This window comes from Pleurodeles waltl, chromosome 8 (genome assembly GCF_031143425.1).
Source record: "Pleurodeles waltl isolate 20211129_DDA chromosome 8, aPleWal1.hap1.20221129, whole genome shotgun sequence".
In the NCBI taxonomy this organism is placed as follows: Eukaryota; Metazoa; Chordata; class Amphibia; order Caudata; family Salamandridae; genus Pleurodeles; species Pleurodeles waltl.
This window is the reverse complement of record NC_090447.1, coordinates 1,393,923,774-1,393,941,953: the sequence shown is the minus strand read 5'-3', so window position 1 is coordinate 1,393,941,953 and position 18,180 is coordinate 1,393,923,774. Positions and strand designations below refer to the sequence as shown.

The 18,180-nt window shown below is 44.0% G+C and overlaps 1 long non-coding RNA gene across 1 annotated transcript in view; it reads left to right on the top strand.

Moving 5' to 3' along the window:
- Positions 1–2,759: 2,759 nt before the first annotated feature.
- LOC138249238 (uncharacterized) overlaps positions 2,760–18,180 on the top strand; it is a 91,088-nt gene continuing 75,667 nt past the window's right edge. The window contains exon 1 of the long non-coding RNA XR_011194801.1: positions 2,760–3,004. This is a non-coding gene — a long non-coding RNA (uncharacterized lncRNA). The remainder of the gene's footprint in view (positions 3,005–18,180) is intronic.

Here is an 18,180-nt window from a genome sequence, read left to right as displayed (position 1 = left end):
ATAGCTATTTTTTACTCCATATATTTCAGCAAATTAATTGCTGTATACCCGGCATAGAATGAAATCCCACTGAAGGGTGCAGGTCCTTTATTGGCTCTGGGTACCTAGAGTTCTTGATGAACCTACAAGCCCTATATATCCCCGCAACCAGAAGAGTCCAGCAGACGTAACGGTATATTGCTTTCGAAAATCTGACATTGCAGGAAAAAGTTACAAAGTAAAACGTAGAGAAAAATTGATGTTTTTTTCACCTCAATTTCAATATTTTTCTTTTTCAGTTGTTATTTTCTGTAGGTAACCCTTGTAGGATCTACACAAATTACCCCTAGCTGAATTCAGAAATTTGTCTACTTTTCAGAAATGTTGCGGTTTCTGGGATCCAGCATTGGTTTCATGCCCATTTCTGTCACTGACTGGAAGGAGGCTGAAAGCACAAAAAATCGTAAAAATGGGGTATGTCCCAGTAAAATGCCAAAATTGTGTTGAAAAATTGGGTTTTCTGATTCAAGTCTGCCTGTTCCTGAAAGCTGGGAAGCTGGTGATTTTAGCACCGCAAACCCTTTGTTGATGCCCTTTTCAGGGAAAAAACCACAAGCCTTCTTCTGCAGCCCCTTTTTCCCATTTTTTAAAAAAAAACGAAATTTTCAGTGTATTTTGGCTAATTTCTTGGCCTCCTTCTGGAGAACCCACAAAGTCTGGGTACGTCTAGAATCCCTAGGATGTTGGAAAAAAAGGACGCAAATTTGGCGTGGGTAGCTTATGTGAACAAAAAGTTATTAGGGCCTAAGCGCGAACTGCTCCAAATAGCCAAAAAAAGGCTCGGCACAGGAGGGGGAAAAGGCCTGGCAGCGAAGGGGTTAATGTATGTAAGGGGGTGTTACCATGCAGGGCTGTGCCATTCTAGCATAACTTTTTAACGCCTGCCCAGGGCAGGCATTAAAGTGATGCTAGTGCATTAGCCTACAGGCCTCCCTATTTTTTGCTGGACTAGTGCCAACATTTTTGGTGCCAGTCCAGCAAAGAGCCATAATGGCGATAAAAATGTTGAATCTATTGTTCTAACGTGCACCATGGTGCTCTGTATTGTAAATACAGCTCTACCATGGTGACGTTATGGGTCGCAGGGTGACGCAAGGAAACTGGCGCATCCGAGGTGATGCGCCAGTTCCTTGTGAATATGTCCTTTAATTTTTTTGTTTTTTATGCAGTTTTATATACTGCAGAATTGACCCGAGGTTATTGGAGTGCTTTACATGAGCATCAGTTACATGACACAAGGACACATTCATTTTAGTTTTAGACATGAGGAAATTAAGGGGCAGATTTGTGGAAAATGGCGCTGCACTGAGTGCGGTGCCACTTTCCCTGTGCCCCGTAGAACTCCCCTACTACCACCAAGTGTGTTGTATTTAAAATAGAGCACACCATGGCGCAGGGTAGGGGGCAATAGCATAATTTCTCATTATGCTATTGATGTACTCTGCAGGAGTAGCACTAAAATATTGGCGCTAATCCTGCAGAGTACATAGGGCCCCAGTCTAAAGAATGGAACCCCTCTTTAAACACCTGCTCTTCAGCAGGCATTCAAAGTGCCATAAAAAAAGGCGCAAGGAAATCTCAGAGATTTCCTTACGCCATTTTCCCGGCTCCCCTAATGGGGGAACGCGCCCTTTGCATACATTATGCCTGGTGCCGGCATAATGTAGTGCAAAGGGTTACAGAGTAAATACGGTACGGGGATTCCAGCCTTGTTGGGCCACATTAACGTAACAAATAATGACGTTATTGTGGTGCAAGGTGTTGCTAGCAAATTATAAATGTGCCCCTATGTGATTTTCCCAGAATTTCGAGCTGACGCCAAAACTCAAACCTGGTTCCCCAGTTGCAAAGTCTGGAGCTCTGGCCATAATGCCACATCCTCTCCCCTAAGTGTAACAAATAAGTAAGTGATCAACTGGATAAAAAATATAAAGATAGTGATAGAGATCACATTTTCTTAAGATATTAGTGGCACAGAAGTTAGTATATGCAACTAATTTACCTACAATTAAAAACCTAACAGAGAAAACAACACAAGCAGTAAAATATGCATGTTTGCACTATGTGGCCATCATTTGTATTAAACAATAAGATATAACATAAAAGATTGTTGCATTCATATTCAATGAAGTGTTAAAATGAGTTAACATAAAGAGTGTTCTTATTAACATGAATATTAGAATTGAAGTATTAATGAATATGAATTAATCGTACTTATATTGAATTAAATGAATTTTCCTTGTTTCCCTGTGACCTGCATTCTTTTCCCCAGGCTATTGATGTGATGTTGAATGTCCTGTTGTATTGTAGGAGCACAGCATGTTTGTCAATAACAATGTTGCATTATATGTTCTAGCTGTCTAACAAAACAGGAAACTTATGATTCCCATGAAAATATTTTAGTTCCTTTAGGGTATCGTGAGAGAAGATCCCGATGTTACAAATAGTTAGATAACGTAATATTTTGTTGGAACTCTGTAAAATTATTGAATAGACAATGCACTTTTGCTGAGAGAATCCGGAATAGTTGCAAATTTGATGGTGCCATCAACAGCCTTTGGACACTGAATTTGATGCCCAAAGCGAGCCCACCTGAAGATCTAATGAATGGATCATGCATATTTGTAATTATTGAGAAACTTTGAAAATCTGAAGTTAGTCCAGGCTAGTACCTCGTGGTGTTAGTTCGAATCAGTCCTGAGGTGATGAAGATGCTCTGCTACTCTCTGTCTCTTCTGAATCCTTTTAACCCTTAGTTGTCTTCTGATGAATAAAGCCTTAGTATTAACTGTCCTATTCTGTTGTGTGGCGCAGTACTAAAAAGCCCACACTAATTCTGAACTGCTGGTCTGTCCTATGCGCATCCTGTGTTCTGCACTGTCCTGATGCTGCTGTCAACTGATGCCGGAAGAAAGTGACCGTTCTGCCTGACGAAGCATAGCTGTTTGCTGTCCCATGAGGAAAGGTATTATTAAATATGCTTTCTTGTTTCCTTTTCAGTTTACATAATTACACCAGTGCATTTTGTAGTGAGTTGCCCTAGTTAAATGTTTTTCTAAATTATTTTTGTCTTTCTTTTCCTTTTGCCCACATGTTAGCCCGTTCCCACACATGCAAGTCTAAATTTGTGTTAGTGACAAGGATGGCCCAGTCCTGAAATCTGAATGTAAAACTGTATATGATGATTTACTGATGTCACCATCACCTGCTTTGAAATCTGATAATAATGTGCATATTGTGTTGTAGCTAATCTATATTATTCTTTTGGCGTTTTAACAGTGTTGATGTTTAGTAGGTTAAATCATTTCAGAAATTTCAGTCAGCCTGTGGTTTTCATTTATGCCTATAATTTAGGTTTGCGCATCATATGTGTGACATTGATTTTGGAATTGTAATAACGTTTGAAACTTTATTTAGTTTGGAGTTTGATTTGGTGTTAAATTGTTCATGCTGTTTAGAATAGTTTATGGTATGATGTCATTGATTTGTCATTGGATGATTCTGACTACCACACTCTTCGCCACATCCAAAGATCTAGTCGAACTCCATTAATGAGAATAGTGATGGTATCTCACCTGTGTGTTTGTGGTTTCTGAACACAAGACGGGGAGAAAATCTTCTGGGCACAATGCGCCAGCAATAGCAAATAATTTTAAAGTGCTTTGTCGCTATTTGAGAACTCAGAAAATATGCACTCATTTTAGTTTTTTAGAGCACTAACCATAATTTCTATGGGAATAAGATCCTCTGATTTTTATAATTTGTAAAGGAACTGATTTAGTTATTACAGTTTTTATTACATCAAGAGTACGTCAGGCTTGCCACACGTCTGTAATAAATATAGAATGTTAGCAATCTAGATGTTCATTAGAGTGCTGTGGGGAGGCAGGCAAAGGTCAGGGGCACAGACTCAGATACTTTAAAACAGGGAGGGGAGTGCAGAGGCAACCAGTTGGCCACGCTGGGTGGGCAGGAGGGGCAGTGGCTGTGCAACAGACCATGGAAGGCAGGGGAAAGGAGGGCAGGGGCAACAAACCAACCATACAGGAAAGGCAAGAGAGGCAGTGGCAATATAACATACCACTGAGGGGAGAAGGAAGAGGCAGTGGCAGTACAACCATACATGCTAACGGGCCCAAATCAGGCAGGAGACTCCCAATATTTTGAAGCCCAAAATAATTTTGTTTTTGTCTTCCTCCTGCCTAAAGTATCCTCTTTTTTAATATAAGTCAATGGGGAAATCAATTACCCAGGTTTTTTCTTCAAAATCTCCCTCTTAGCAGGTTCAAAATGTTGGCAAGTGTAATACCATGGGTAGATCACGAAGGGCAGGAGGAATGGGGTGCGGACATGGACTAGGAAAACAGAGGGCAGGAGGGAGATAGACAGGGGCACCAAACTCACCTTCCAGGACAAGCGTCAGGGGTTGCAGCTGCACAATACACCACACAAGGCAAGCAGGACAGCAGTGAAGCACAACAGATCATGGAAAGCAATAGAGAGGGGACAGGGCCATGTGCATGGGCATCAGAGATCAGAAGGGAAAGAGACAAGGGCAGCAAGCTGACCATACTAGACAGACAGGAGGGACAGTTCAGCATAACAGACCATGAAGGGCAGGAATGAGGGTGCGGTGGCAGAAAAGTGGACCATGCAGGTCAGGAGGGAGGGGGCTATGGCATGGACTCAGACAACAGAGGGTAGGGAGGAGGTGGATGGGACAGCAAGATAACTGTTCAGGGCAGGCAGGAAGGGAAGTGGCAGAACAAATGCCACATTGGGCTGTAGTGAGGGAGTGGAGGCATGGACTTGGACAATGGATGGCAAGGAGGAGGGATGCAGGAGCAGCAAGCTTGGGTGTGGGTAGCAGAGTGCAAGGCCAGGGCCTGCGTTTAACCCCTCCCCCTGCTGTGCATTGCGATGGGCATCTTACTTAATGTTAAAAAAAGATTGGAAATTCAATGAATAAAACACAGGTTACAGTGACATTATAGTTAGAAAATAGAACAAAACCCTTAGAAATTACCTAAAAACTAGTTACAGTTCTTTCCAATAACTATAAATCATGCCCTAAGTTAACTATAACTCACGCCCTGGCCTTGCACTGCTAATTACCCGAGTTACTACAGTTATCACTCATGACATGTTCTTTGACATCAGGATGTGAGTTATAGGTACCTTAGGCCACGGGTTACAGTTACTTGAAATAACTGTAACTATAACAGTTGAATTTGTATGGGTTTGTGAGTGTAAAATCTGAACCTAACTATAACGCTCCTGTAACCTTTGGTTATTTAGCGAGATTATACATATATATAATCTCGCTAAATAACCAAAGGTTATATATATATATATATATATATATATATATATATATATATATATATATATATATATATATAATCTCGCTAAATAACCAAAGGTTACAGGGACGTTATAGTTAGGTTCAGATTTTACACGCACAAACCCATACAAATTCAACTGTTATAGTTACAGTTATTTCAAGTAACTGTAACCCGTGGCCTAAGGTAACTATAACTCACATCCTGACATAATCCATCTTTCTATATGCTTGAAATATGTACAGCATATCAAATATGAATGTAACATTACGTTATATATGTGTATGACTGATAAAATAAATGTTTAGCCATGTGCCTTTGACTGTATTTAATCACAAATGATGATAATGGAATAGGTCCTTACAAGGATGGTAGCAAATGTTCAAGCCCCCACAAGGATAGTTCTGTGTGCATGATCAAATAACAAAATATTTGCAAATTTGAAGCAGGATCCTGAATCACAATTGCTTTTCTTAAAATTTTTCTGTTATTAGTAGATTGTAAAAACATTTGAGAAGGTTAGTCCCCACATGGCAGGTATCCACACATAGTCCCCACAAGGATGTATGTGTGTGTGTTTGTGTTTTGTGTGTGTGTGATAGATCGATAGAAACATAAATAAGGAGATAGGTAAAATGAGAAGAAGAGGGTCAGAGCCTATCGAAGCAGCAGGGAGAAAGAGAGAGGGCAGAGATAAAGCCTTCCTTCAAGTTCCTGAGGTAACTAAACTAGAGTTGTTTAATTTATTTTTGGTAAAGAAACTTTAGGAGGAACATACATTAAGGGCCTGATTACAACTTTGGAGGAGGTGTTAATCCGTCCCAAATGTGACGGATATACCACCAGCCGTATTACGAGTTCCATAGGATATAATGGACTCGTAATACGGCTGGTGGTATATCCGTCACTTTACCGTCACTTTTGGGACGGATTAACACATCCTCCAAAGTTGTAATCAGGCCCTAAGTGTTGCTCATATATCACCAAATGGACATGTGAAGCTCGGATAGATATTTTAGGTGAGAACGTCATTCAAAATACTTGAAGCCAATTCTGGCTTCAAATGTATCTTGCCTCTGAACTCAGAACTGCTGACTATTGCTGACCCCCTTGGGTGATGTGCTCCAAATATACTGATTCTACTGTAGCAGACTTAAAAGAAGGAGCTGTGCTGAAGCTCTAAGAAAATATTACCTCATACATGAAAGGAAAGCTCTGTTCAGCTGAGGAAATACTCTAAATATTGCACCATATTATTATAAGTTCCACGTACTGAACTGCCATCCTTTGGCCAGGTTCTCTCACCCTGAGATAACCCTGTAGCTTGTTCTATTCTCTAAGCTTGGACAGTTCAACCCAAAATCTGGGTGTGGGATGTTGGCCCTTGCATCCAGTGCTAGCTAGTTCTCCTTTATCCATGTTTTGTGCCCTAGGATCAAAGACCTATAAATTTGTTAACTCATTATGAGGCACACCGGATCTTTAGGAACTGCCAATGCAGGGGTATCTGTAATATCTCATTACAGTATTACTATATGATTTCAAATGATCAAATGAGGACCTGATTTTCAAATATAAACCCATTTTTCTGGAACATTTTTTCTCTGGCAAATCCCCCTAGGTTTGACCTGAAGGATTTGTCCAAGGGAATAATGTGGTATTGCTGCATGCATTATGAACAGGGCCCGATATTATTCCTAGGATGGTAACTCGTATTTTCTGACCAAAACAGTAGAATAAAGGCCTCGCAGAATGAGGGCCTAAGTCTTGGCAGGGTTGAAGTTCTAGTGCATGGTTCTCCACCCTGAGCAAGTATTCATTCCATTCCCGTAGATCAGGAATTTTGGGTTGAACGTTTCCCATTTTCCTTAGCTTTGTTTGGCAAAACCAGAAACTGCACAGGGGTATACAGGTGTCAGTGTTTATTATACCCAAATCTGATGTACGAGAACACACGCACAAGTGGAGTCATTTCACACCCATGTGGTGCAGCAGCTTTTAATGCTACTCACCCTGAAAACTGAAATACATGTGTAATTAAGCTGTATAAAGTAACAGTGGTTTCTGGATTCAGTGGTTAAAATGTACTCATCAGTGCCAATTTACTAAGGTAGTGGTTCTTCAACTGTGGTCCGAAAGCCTACTTAGGGGGTCTGCAATGACTTAGAAGATTAAATAATATTAACAGGTTAATAAAATGGCACCATAGTGTGTGTGTGTGTGTGTGTGCTAGTGTGTGTGCTTGCATGCATGCATGAGTTTGTGTGTGGTGTGGGTGTGAGTGTTGGTTGTGTGTGTATGGCAAGAAGTAAATCACATGTGTAGTAAAAAGCAGGGGAACTGTGTGTGTGTGCCTATACACACATCAATTGTGTAGCAAAAATAATTATGTAATAATTTCTCTTGCCATCTGCTAAAGAATTGTGAATACATTTGGTGGCAGAGTGCTCATATATTGGTACCTCTATTAATATTGTAAAAAAGCAACAACATGAACCCCATAGCTGGATTAATGTTTTTCGTTTACTTATGTAGTAAATAACAATTGGAAATTGCCTAATACTGTACATTTGAAGTATTGTCTACATTTTAACTTTGTTGTTTATTGTTTGAAATGTGGCATGTGCATTGAATTGCCTTGCTAGTTCTCTATTCTTCAGAGCTGCAAGGCAGAGCTGGTTTCCTTTATCTGAAAATCCTCACCCTCCTGTTAAGAAGTGCTCAAATTGGTCTTTTACAAAAAAAACACTGGTATTATTAAGTGCAAGCCCAGAGCAGAGCCACTTAAAGCTCTCTTTCCTGGCTGTTGTTATGTCTAACCACTTGGAAGGTTAATATGCTGCAGCAAGAGAAAGGGGGTGTCTCAGCAATACTCTCCCAGACTTGAGGCCAGACATAAACAATGATTATTTCTTTTCTCTGTTGCTTCTGCAGCTTTCAAGAAGTCGCCTCTTCCACCATCATCTGGTTGTACACACAATTTAAAATCCATGATTTACATTTAAAGGACCTTTTTCTCTTCTTCAACCTGTTTTACCTTTACCTTTATAACATACATATTTGTATGCAGCTAAGTTCAACTAAGAAACACCTATGATAATTTCATCAGGCAATAAATCAGTCTTTCTATCAGGAGTACTTCTCATGCTCATCAAAATAAGAGAAAGAACATCCATCCACTTTAACCCAGATGAAGCACAGAACGTTGCCAGTTTATTTTTATGAGTTCCATTTCCTCATTCCCCTACTCCTGAACCTCATTTTTAAAAAATGAGTTCCATGATCTGCCTCAATAGAAGTTGGCAGTGCAAAACATGGAATCAACTGACTCAACAACAATTTGGCAATAGTAAGGCTATCTGATCTCTGAGTGGGATAGGCCTCAGCCCATTTAGAGAGCAAGCAGACCACAGCTAAGATTTACTTCGGTCTGTTGCAATATGGCATCTCAATAGAGTCTGCTCTGAGCCTCGTAAATAGGCTTTCTGATTTGCCAACCTGAATCCTCCTTTCATTACTATACAACTGACAAATTAAGCATAGTGACCACATATCTTCAGCAACATTAACCCCTTCACTGCCAGGCCTTTTCCCCCCTGAGGTGTCAAGCTTTTTTTGGGCTATTTGAGCCAGTTCGCACTTAGGCCCTCATCACTTTTTCTCCACATAAGCTACCCAAGCCAAATTTGCATCCTTTTTTTCCAACATCCTAGGGTTTCTAGAGGTACCCAGACTTTGTGGGTTCCCCTGAAGGAGACCAAGAAATTAGCCAAAGTACAGCAAATATTTTGATTTTTTTTTTTAAATGGGAAAAAAGGGCTGAAGAAGAAGGCTTGTGTTTTTTTCCCTGAAAATGTCATCAACAAAGGTGCTAAAATCTGTGCAGTGCGGTGCTAAAATCACCACCATCCCAACTTTCAGGAACAGGCAGACTTGATTCATAAAACCACATTTTTCAACACAATGTTGGCATTTTACTGGGACATACCCCATTTTTACCATCTTTTGCGCTTTCAGCCTCCTTCCAGTTAGTGACAGAAATGGTTATAAAACCAATGGTGGATCTCAGACAGCTAAGCATTTCTGAAAAGTAGACATAATTCTGAATTCAGCAAGGGGTAATTTGTGTAGATCTTACAAGGGTTTCCTACAGAAAATAACAGCTGAAATATAAAACAATATTGAAATTGAGGTGAAAAAAACCAGCCATTTTTCTCCGCGTTTTACTCTGTAACTTTTTCCTGCTATGTCAGATTTTTGAAAGCAATATACCGTTACGTCTGCTGGACTCCTCTGGTTGCGGGGATATATAGGGCTTGTAGGCACATCAAGCTCCCTAGGTACCCAGAGCCAATAAATGAGCTGCACCTTGTAATGGGCTTTCATTCTATACCTGGTATACAGCAATTCATTTGCTGAATATAAAGAGTGAAAAATAGGTATCAAGAAAACCTTTGTCTTTTCAAAATGAGCACAAGATAAGGTGTTAAGAAGCAGCGGTTATTTTCACATCTCTGAATTATGGGGTGCCCATACTAGCATGTAAATTACAGGGCATTTCTCAAATAGATGTCTTTTTTACACAATGTCTTACATTTGGAAGGAAAAAATGTAGAGAAAGACAAGGGGCACTAACACTTGTTTTGCTATTTTGCGTTCCCCCAAGTTTCCCAATAAAAATGGTACCTCAATTGCGTGGGTAGGCCTAATGCTTGCAACAGGAAACGCAACATGGACACATCACATTTTTACAATGAAACCTGACGTGTTGTTTGCACAGTGCCTAGCTGTGGATTTTGGCCTCTAGCTCAGCTGGCACCTAGGGAAACTTACCAAACCTGCACATTTTAGATAACTAGACAACTAGGGGATTCCAAGATGGGTTTACTTGTGGGGCTCACACCAGGTTCTATTACACAGAATCCTTTGCAAACCTCAAAATGTGGCCAAAAAAACACTTTTTCCTCACATTTCGGTGACAGAAAGTTCTGGAATCTGAGAGGGGCCACAAATTTCCTTCCACCCAGTGTTTCCCCAAGTCTCCCAATATAAATGGTACCTCGTGGGTAGGCCTAGCGTCCGCGACAGGAAATGCCCCAAAACACAATGTGAACACATCACATTTTCCGAAAGAAAACAGACCCGTTTTTTGCAAAGTTCCTAGCTGTGGATTTTTGGCCTCTAGCTCAGCTGGCACCTAGGAAAACCTACCAAACCTGTGCATTTTTGAAAACTAGACACCATGGGGAATCTAAGATGGGGTGACTTGTGGGGCTCGCACCCGGTTATGTTACCCAGAATCCTTTGCAAATCTCAAAGTTTGGCCAAAAAAAGGAGCCACAAATTTCCTTCCACCGCATTCCCTCAAGTCTCCCGATAAAAATGGTATCTCCCTTGTGTAGGTAGGCCTAGTGCCCGCGAAAGGAAATGCCCCAAAACACTATCTGGACACATCAAAATGATCAATTACAAAACTACCTGTTTTTGCATGGGGGGTCACCTGCGTTTGTGGTCATGGGCTCAGCAGCCAGCTAGGGAAACCTACCAAACCCAGATATTTCTGAAAACTAGACAACCGAGGAAGTCCAGGGAGGTGTGACTTGCGTGGATCCCCCAATGTTTTCTTACCCAGAATCCTAAGCAAACCTCAAATTTAGCTAAAATAAATCCAAATTTTCCCACATTTCTGTGCAGGATGACTGCACTGGGACAAATTTCCTACCACCCAACACTCCCCTCAGTCTCCTGGTAAAAATGATACCTCATCTGTGTAGGTAGGCCAAGTGCCTTTGACAGGGAAGAGCCAAAAACATGTCAAAATTGAGGGGGAACCAAAGTGGGTCCAAAAGGGCAGTTTGAAAAAAAAAACATTTTTAGGTTGACAAGTGCAGCAGAATGTTTATCGGTATAGATGAGACAATGATGGGTGGTAGGATTTTTGTGGATTCCTGCAGATGCCGGAAGGCTCCATCACAAAAATGTGGGAAAATGTGTGATTTCCAGCAAAGTCGGAGGTTTGCAGGGCATTGTGGGCAAGAAAATGGTCTGGGGTGCATGTGAAGCACACCACCCTGGACTCACCCAGATGTTTAGTTTTCAGATGTATCTAGGTCTTGTGGATTTTTCTACATGGCAGCGTGCAAAGTCCAAAAAGTGCTTCCCGATTTTGAGAGTTAGCCAAGCTCTCGTGGCCCAAATGTAAAACCAAAACCCCAAATAATCAACTGTCCTCTTGCTCGCCATGGGATAAGATGTTTTGGTGTGCGGGGAGAGAGCTGAAAGGCTGTTACCCCTTTCAGTTGGGGTGGGGGCATAACCAGGCCCATACTGGTTGGTAGCCACCACCCCTCTATTTTATTTTATTTTTTAAATTCCCCTGCAACTAATAGACTTTCTGCCCCCAGGGATGTGGATCGGGGGTAATTGCCCCATCTGCCCACTGGTGTGCCCATTTAGTTGGAGTGGGGGTATGGCCCCACCCTCTTATTTTGAAAAAAAACAATATTCCCTGGTCTCTGGTGGGGTTTCTGCCCCCAGATGGGTATTCCAAAAATAGGCCGATATGCCCCCAAGCAGGGCAGATATGGCCAACAGTTATGTGCCCCCATGGGGAGCAACCCTTGTCCAAGGGCCTGCCTCCCCTCAAACAAAACACACACATTCACACACACCAATCCCCGGTGCCTAAGAGGTTTGTGCCCCCCGTGGGCAGATAGGCCTAATAGAAATAGGGCGCTCTGCCCCCAAGGGGAGAAGAAATGGCCTAAAATAAATTTGCCCCCCCCACCCAGGGGAGCCACCCTTGCCTAAGGGGTCGCTCCACTTGCGTGAAATTGGCGCGAACAAAATGAATCCCTGGTGCCTAATTGTTTCTGCCCCACTTGGGGACAGATCGGCCTAATACAAATAGGCTGATCTGTCCCCACGGGGGGGCAGAAATGGCCTCAAATAATTTTGCTCCCCAGGGGAATGACCCTTGCCTAAGGGTGAAATTGATGCAAAAAAAAAAAATACCTGGTGTTTAGTGGTTTCTGCCCCCCTTGGGGGCAGATTGGCCTAACAAAAATAGGCCAATCAGCCCCCAAAGGGGTCAGAAATGGGCTAAATACAATTTGACCCCCAGGGGAGCGACCCTTGCCTAAGTGGCTACTACCCATATATAAAAAACAAAAGTAAATATAAAAAAATATATTCCTTCTGTCTAGGGGTTTCAGTTCCCCTGGGAGCAGATCGGCCTAATAATAATAGGCTGATATCCACCCCCCGCCGAGCGGCCCTTGCCTAAGGGGCCACTCCCCTCATGTCAAGAACAACAACAAAAAATCCCTGGTGTCTAGTGGTTTCTGCCCCCAAGGGGGCAGATCGGCCTAATTATATTAGGCTGAAATGGCCTAAAAATTATTTGGGCCCCTCATGTAAAACTGAAAATTAAATACAAATTTGCTGGTGTTTAGTGGGCATTTCTGCTGTGGGCAGCAGTAATGCTGAGAAAAACATCAAAGGAAAGGAAAGGCCTTTCCTTTGATGCCTTTCTCGGCCCCTCCATGTGATCGGATGAGAAATGCAAAAGCATTTCTCCTCAGATCCACGCTGGAATCTGAGCGCGATCGTGCGCTGACATCATCAGATGCCACGGGGGCTAGGGGGAGGTGGACGGGGAAGCAATTTCCCTTCCATCCCTGCAGTGGGGACACTGAGGCGAGGCTCATGAGGGGAGCACTAGCGCTCCCCCCATGAGCAGGTACCAGGACGTAACGGATACGTCCTTGGCACCTCAGCGCCAAAGCCAAGGACGTAACCGTTACATCCTTGGCTGCCAAGGGTTTAATGAAGTTTATATTTTTCTTGTACTTGTTATGTATTCTCACTAGGTTATCTCTCCCTGCATGAGCTCTATTGTGGAGATACACCTGGGATACAACATAGAATCTTGCAATGCCTGTTTGTGTTCAAAATTTACATACAAATCCGGATAATGCTTCTTGCAGGCTAGTCTCTCTCATTTCTATTTCTCATCATGTGAGGAATTATCGTGCAAATCCGTTAGTTCATTTTATGAAGTTTAAATAGAACTGATAAAGAAACAATTTATATTCTCAGCATTTTAGACTGTATGTACTCTAGAAATTTAATCAGTGTCATTTTCTTGACCAGCTGTCTTGTCTCATTTTCTAATGCACAATATTTTGCCATCTGATTAGAGTACATATTGCTAGTGTGACTCAGGGCCTCATTATGACATTGCTGGGTGGTGGATGCCACTCACCAATACCATACTGCCATACTGCCATCAGGCCACACGGGTGGCCTGAACCCCGCCGGCCCTATTATCGGTTCCCCGCTGGACCGGCAGGCCTGAACATTGCAGCTGGCTCCTAATGGAGCCAGCTGCAATGTGTCAGTGCAGCGGGTGCAGCAGCACGTGTTGCGCATTCCACTACCCGTAATTTGGGTAGCGGAATGTGTGATGCGTGATGGGGCATGCCAAGTGCATGGGCAGTGCACGGGCTCCCAGGGGCCCCTGAGTCCCCCATTCCGCCAACCTTTCGCCATGGACAGGCTGGAGGATGGGGACTCGTAATCCCCAGAGCAGCGCTGCTTGCTGCCCTGGCGGATTACAACCAGTGGGACAGCCAGACTGCAGGCTGGCGACAGCCTAGCAGTGTCAGCAGTCGGACTGCCACGACTCTGGCAGTCTGACCGCCACTGTGACCCTGGCGGTTTAGTGACCTCCAGTGTCATAATGACCCCCTAAATCCTTTCCAGCTTTATGAACAACTCACTTGCCCACAGCAATGGGCTTCAGTATGGGTTTCAGCTAATCCAGAATGTCAGCACAATTTTTAATTGGGGCTCCATAAGAAGTCATAAAATCCCTTTGGGACCACAGTGGAGCGAAGTCATGAACAACTTTAGATCCATACTGGCCGTGTAAATCATCACGCCCAAATTTTCTGACAAGAAACAGGTTCTCGTCAATGCAACCTGCTCTGCCACTTGGGTTGAAGTTACATTCGGCAGAGACCATGCTTCGAAGGTCTCAGAAACACTACATGCCTGATAGGAAGCTCTCAATTCACCATACTGGTTTCTCAAAGAAGAACCATCAACAAATATTAACAGATCAGCCTCTTCAACCAGAGTTTCTTCGATATCAGCTCTTGGTTTTGTGTATATCTAAGTCACCTTTATGCAATCATGCTCAGTTTCTTGGTCAAATTAATCATTTTCCCTGTCTTTACAATCTCTGTCTGAAACAGGAAGCAGTGTTGATGGATTTAGTGAATTGCACCTCTTAATAAAGATGTTCTTGTTCATAACAAGTCAGTCTGGTGTTGGTAATATGCTGTGATCTCATACTTGTCAAAAGAATTTCACCTGAGTGTGGAACATATACAATTAAACTATGTCCCATCATGACTCCCTCACCTTGTTCAATGGCAATACAAACAAGTGCAACCGATGTCCAAAACCTGGAAAACGTAAAGCTAATGTATCCAATACAGCAGACAAGTATACCACTAGGAGCATGAGATTTCCATGTTTCTCTGTAAGAACTAAGGCCCTCATTATGACATTGGCGGTAAGTACTGCTTACCGCCATGCTAACTGCTGCCAACATACCATTGCTGCGGATCACCACTACCCATATTATGACACACACATAGCAATCAGTCACTATACAGCCACACACAAGTCCGCCAGCCCAAAGGTCGATGATAAACTGGCGGTAGCAAAACCCACACCGTTACGCCAACAGAACTATGCCCACAACATTATGACCCACGAATCACAATGGCGGACATTCAATGGCGGTAAACCATTGGCGCTACATACCACTGCGCTCAAAGTACATGCACACATATAAAACAACACCACATTGGACAATTCAAACTACACACACCTGACACCCATTCACACACCACACCCACACCACTATAAAACACACAGACACATTACCCAGAACCCTTTATGAATACAAATAAACGCCACAAGAGAGATAGCAAGACCACAGACAAGACCACAGACACACTCCACCATCACCTATACAACATCCACGCACCTTAAATCACACACCCCAACACATCACCCTATACACTCTCACCAACACCACTCATACTACACCCATGGCACCACAATGACACCCCAGGTTTTCAGAGGAAGAGCTAAGGGTCATGGTGGGAGAAATAATCCGGGTAGAGCCACAGCTATTCGGATTACAGGTGCAGCAGACATCCAAGAAAGATGGAGCTATGGCGGAGAATCGTGGACAGGGTCAATGCCATGGGACAGCACCCCAGAACAAGGGATGACATCAGGAAGTGGAGGAACAACCTACGGGGGAAGTTGTGTTCCATGGCAGCAAGACACCAACTAGCTGTACAGAGGACTGGTGATGGAACCCCACCTCCTCCTCCACAACTAACAACATGGGAGGAGCAAGTCTTGGCAATCATGCATCCTGAGGGCCTGGTAGGAGTAGGAGGAGGACTGGACTCTGGTAATTCAAATCTCTATTACTATCACCCCCCTACCTGCATGCCATCACATACCCCTACCCTTGCCCTCACTCCCATCACTCCACCACCTCCCACACACCCCACCATCACAACCTACACATCCCAATACCAAGCCCTGCATGCAACATCAATGCATGGACACCCATCACAGACCTGCATGGACACCTATCACCACTGTATGCACACTAGAGGGAAACAGATAGCCCACCAAATAACATCTCATAAAAGGCAAAGCTGCCAGGGCAAAAACAACATTAAAGGGCAACACACCCATGCACAAGATGTCACACGCAGAAACAATAACACTGCATTTACATCCCCACAGGTCCCCCTCCCAACGTCAGCGGAGAGGAGGTGCCAGCAACATCCAGTCCTCCCCCCCAGAAGAGACCCACAGTGATGACAGCAGGTCTGGACGCCTGGATCTGGATGACCGACCTGGCCCATCAGGGATCTCCGGACAGTCGGTTACCCAGGCACAGTCCCATACCACCACAGAGCCTCCCCCTCAGGAAACACCAGCACAGTACCCACCCAGCGGGCCCATACCTCTGTCCCCAGGACACGTCAATCAGCAGTGTGTCCACCACTACAGGGACCCCAGGCCACCCCACAAACACAGGACGATCAGGGACCTGGGGTCAATGGCGGTGGGCACATGGTTCAGGGGACAGAGGCACAGGACAACATGGAAGCTGGGAGGACTGCTGTGCGACAGGGGGAGGACAGACCCAGGGAACCGACTCTCCAGGAGGCACTCACCGAGATCCTGGGAGCATACCACCATTCCCAGGAGACGATGGGCGAGATACTGGACAAAATGCAGGAGAACCAGTGGCTGCAGGAGGGACAGTACCTAGGGATCAGGGCGGACTTGAAGGACAGAAACACCACCCTGGTCATCATTGCAGGGGTGCTGGCAGACATGGCCAACACTATGAGGGAGGCAGCGGCACACCACCGGGCCCCTAGCCAAACCGATGAACAGCCCTCCACCTCCGCTGCCGCTAGTGGACAGGAGGCCCCACCACAGGACCAACAGGCCACCAGCACCTCTCCCCCTGCAGAAGGAGAACCACCCCATAAACAGTCCATGTGATCCAGGCAGAAGCCAGAGACTATTGCCAGGACCCCCGCCAGGGAATAAGACTCTCCTGAATGTCACCCTTGTGTCCCACCCTGTCACCCAGTCCACATTGAACTGCCATTGCTCCCCTTCCTATGCCCCCTTGGACAATGCACCTGAGATCCACATAGACTGGACTCTATTCTGGACTTTCCTCCACCATCAACCAAGCCCATTACACATCCCCTTCTATTTATTAGCACTTAAATAAACACCCTTTGAAAAAAAATACAAGTATGGAGTATGTCAAATGATTTAACTATGTATTTGTTTAACAAGGTATAAACACTGCAATACAACTGTACAGTAATGTATACATAGGAATGACCTGTAGTTGGCTGCAGTCAACACACCAGGAGCGATAGTGGGGCACAAATATCTTCAAATAGAGATGGTACAGTGACTGGCCATAGAAGTAGGAATAACAGCCTGCCAGTGACAATGTCAAACACAAAACTGTCAATTAAAAGTGAAGTAACACTGTCTTACCTGTGTGTCATTGGAAGTATTGATGAATTATTGCACTTCTGTTGTCCTCATCCTCATCCTCTGCCTCCTCATCTTCACTGTCCACAGGGTCCACTGCTGCCACACAGCAATCTCCAGCCTCATCCTCCTGCAGAAAAGGCACCTGGCAACGTAAGGCAAGGTTGTGCAACATAAAGCATGCAACGATGATCTGGCAGACCTTCTTGGGTGACTAGCACAGGGAACCACCTGTGAGATGGAGGCAAGGAAACCTAGCCTTCAGGAGGCCGAATGTCCGCTCTATAATTCTTCTTGTTTGCCCATATGCCTCATGGTAACGTTGCTCTGCCCTTGTTCTGGGATTCCTCACAGGGGTCAGTAGCCATGAGAGGTTGGGGTAACCAGAGTCACCTGCAAATATCGAGGGACAACTGTTGGCCACACTCTAACCCTTAGGGCCCACACCATACCCATACCCCAACATCCACTGGCTGGGAACCAGGGCTCACCTATTGGCCACACCCGCTGCCTCTGGAGTTGAGCCATCACATTTGGGATGCTGCTATTCCTCAGGATAAAGCCATCATGCACAGCCCCAGGATACTTTGCATTGACATGGGAGATGTACTGATCCGCCAGGCACACTATCTGCACATTCATTGAGTGAAAGCTCTTTTGATTTCGG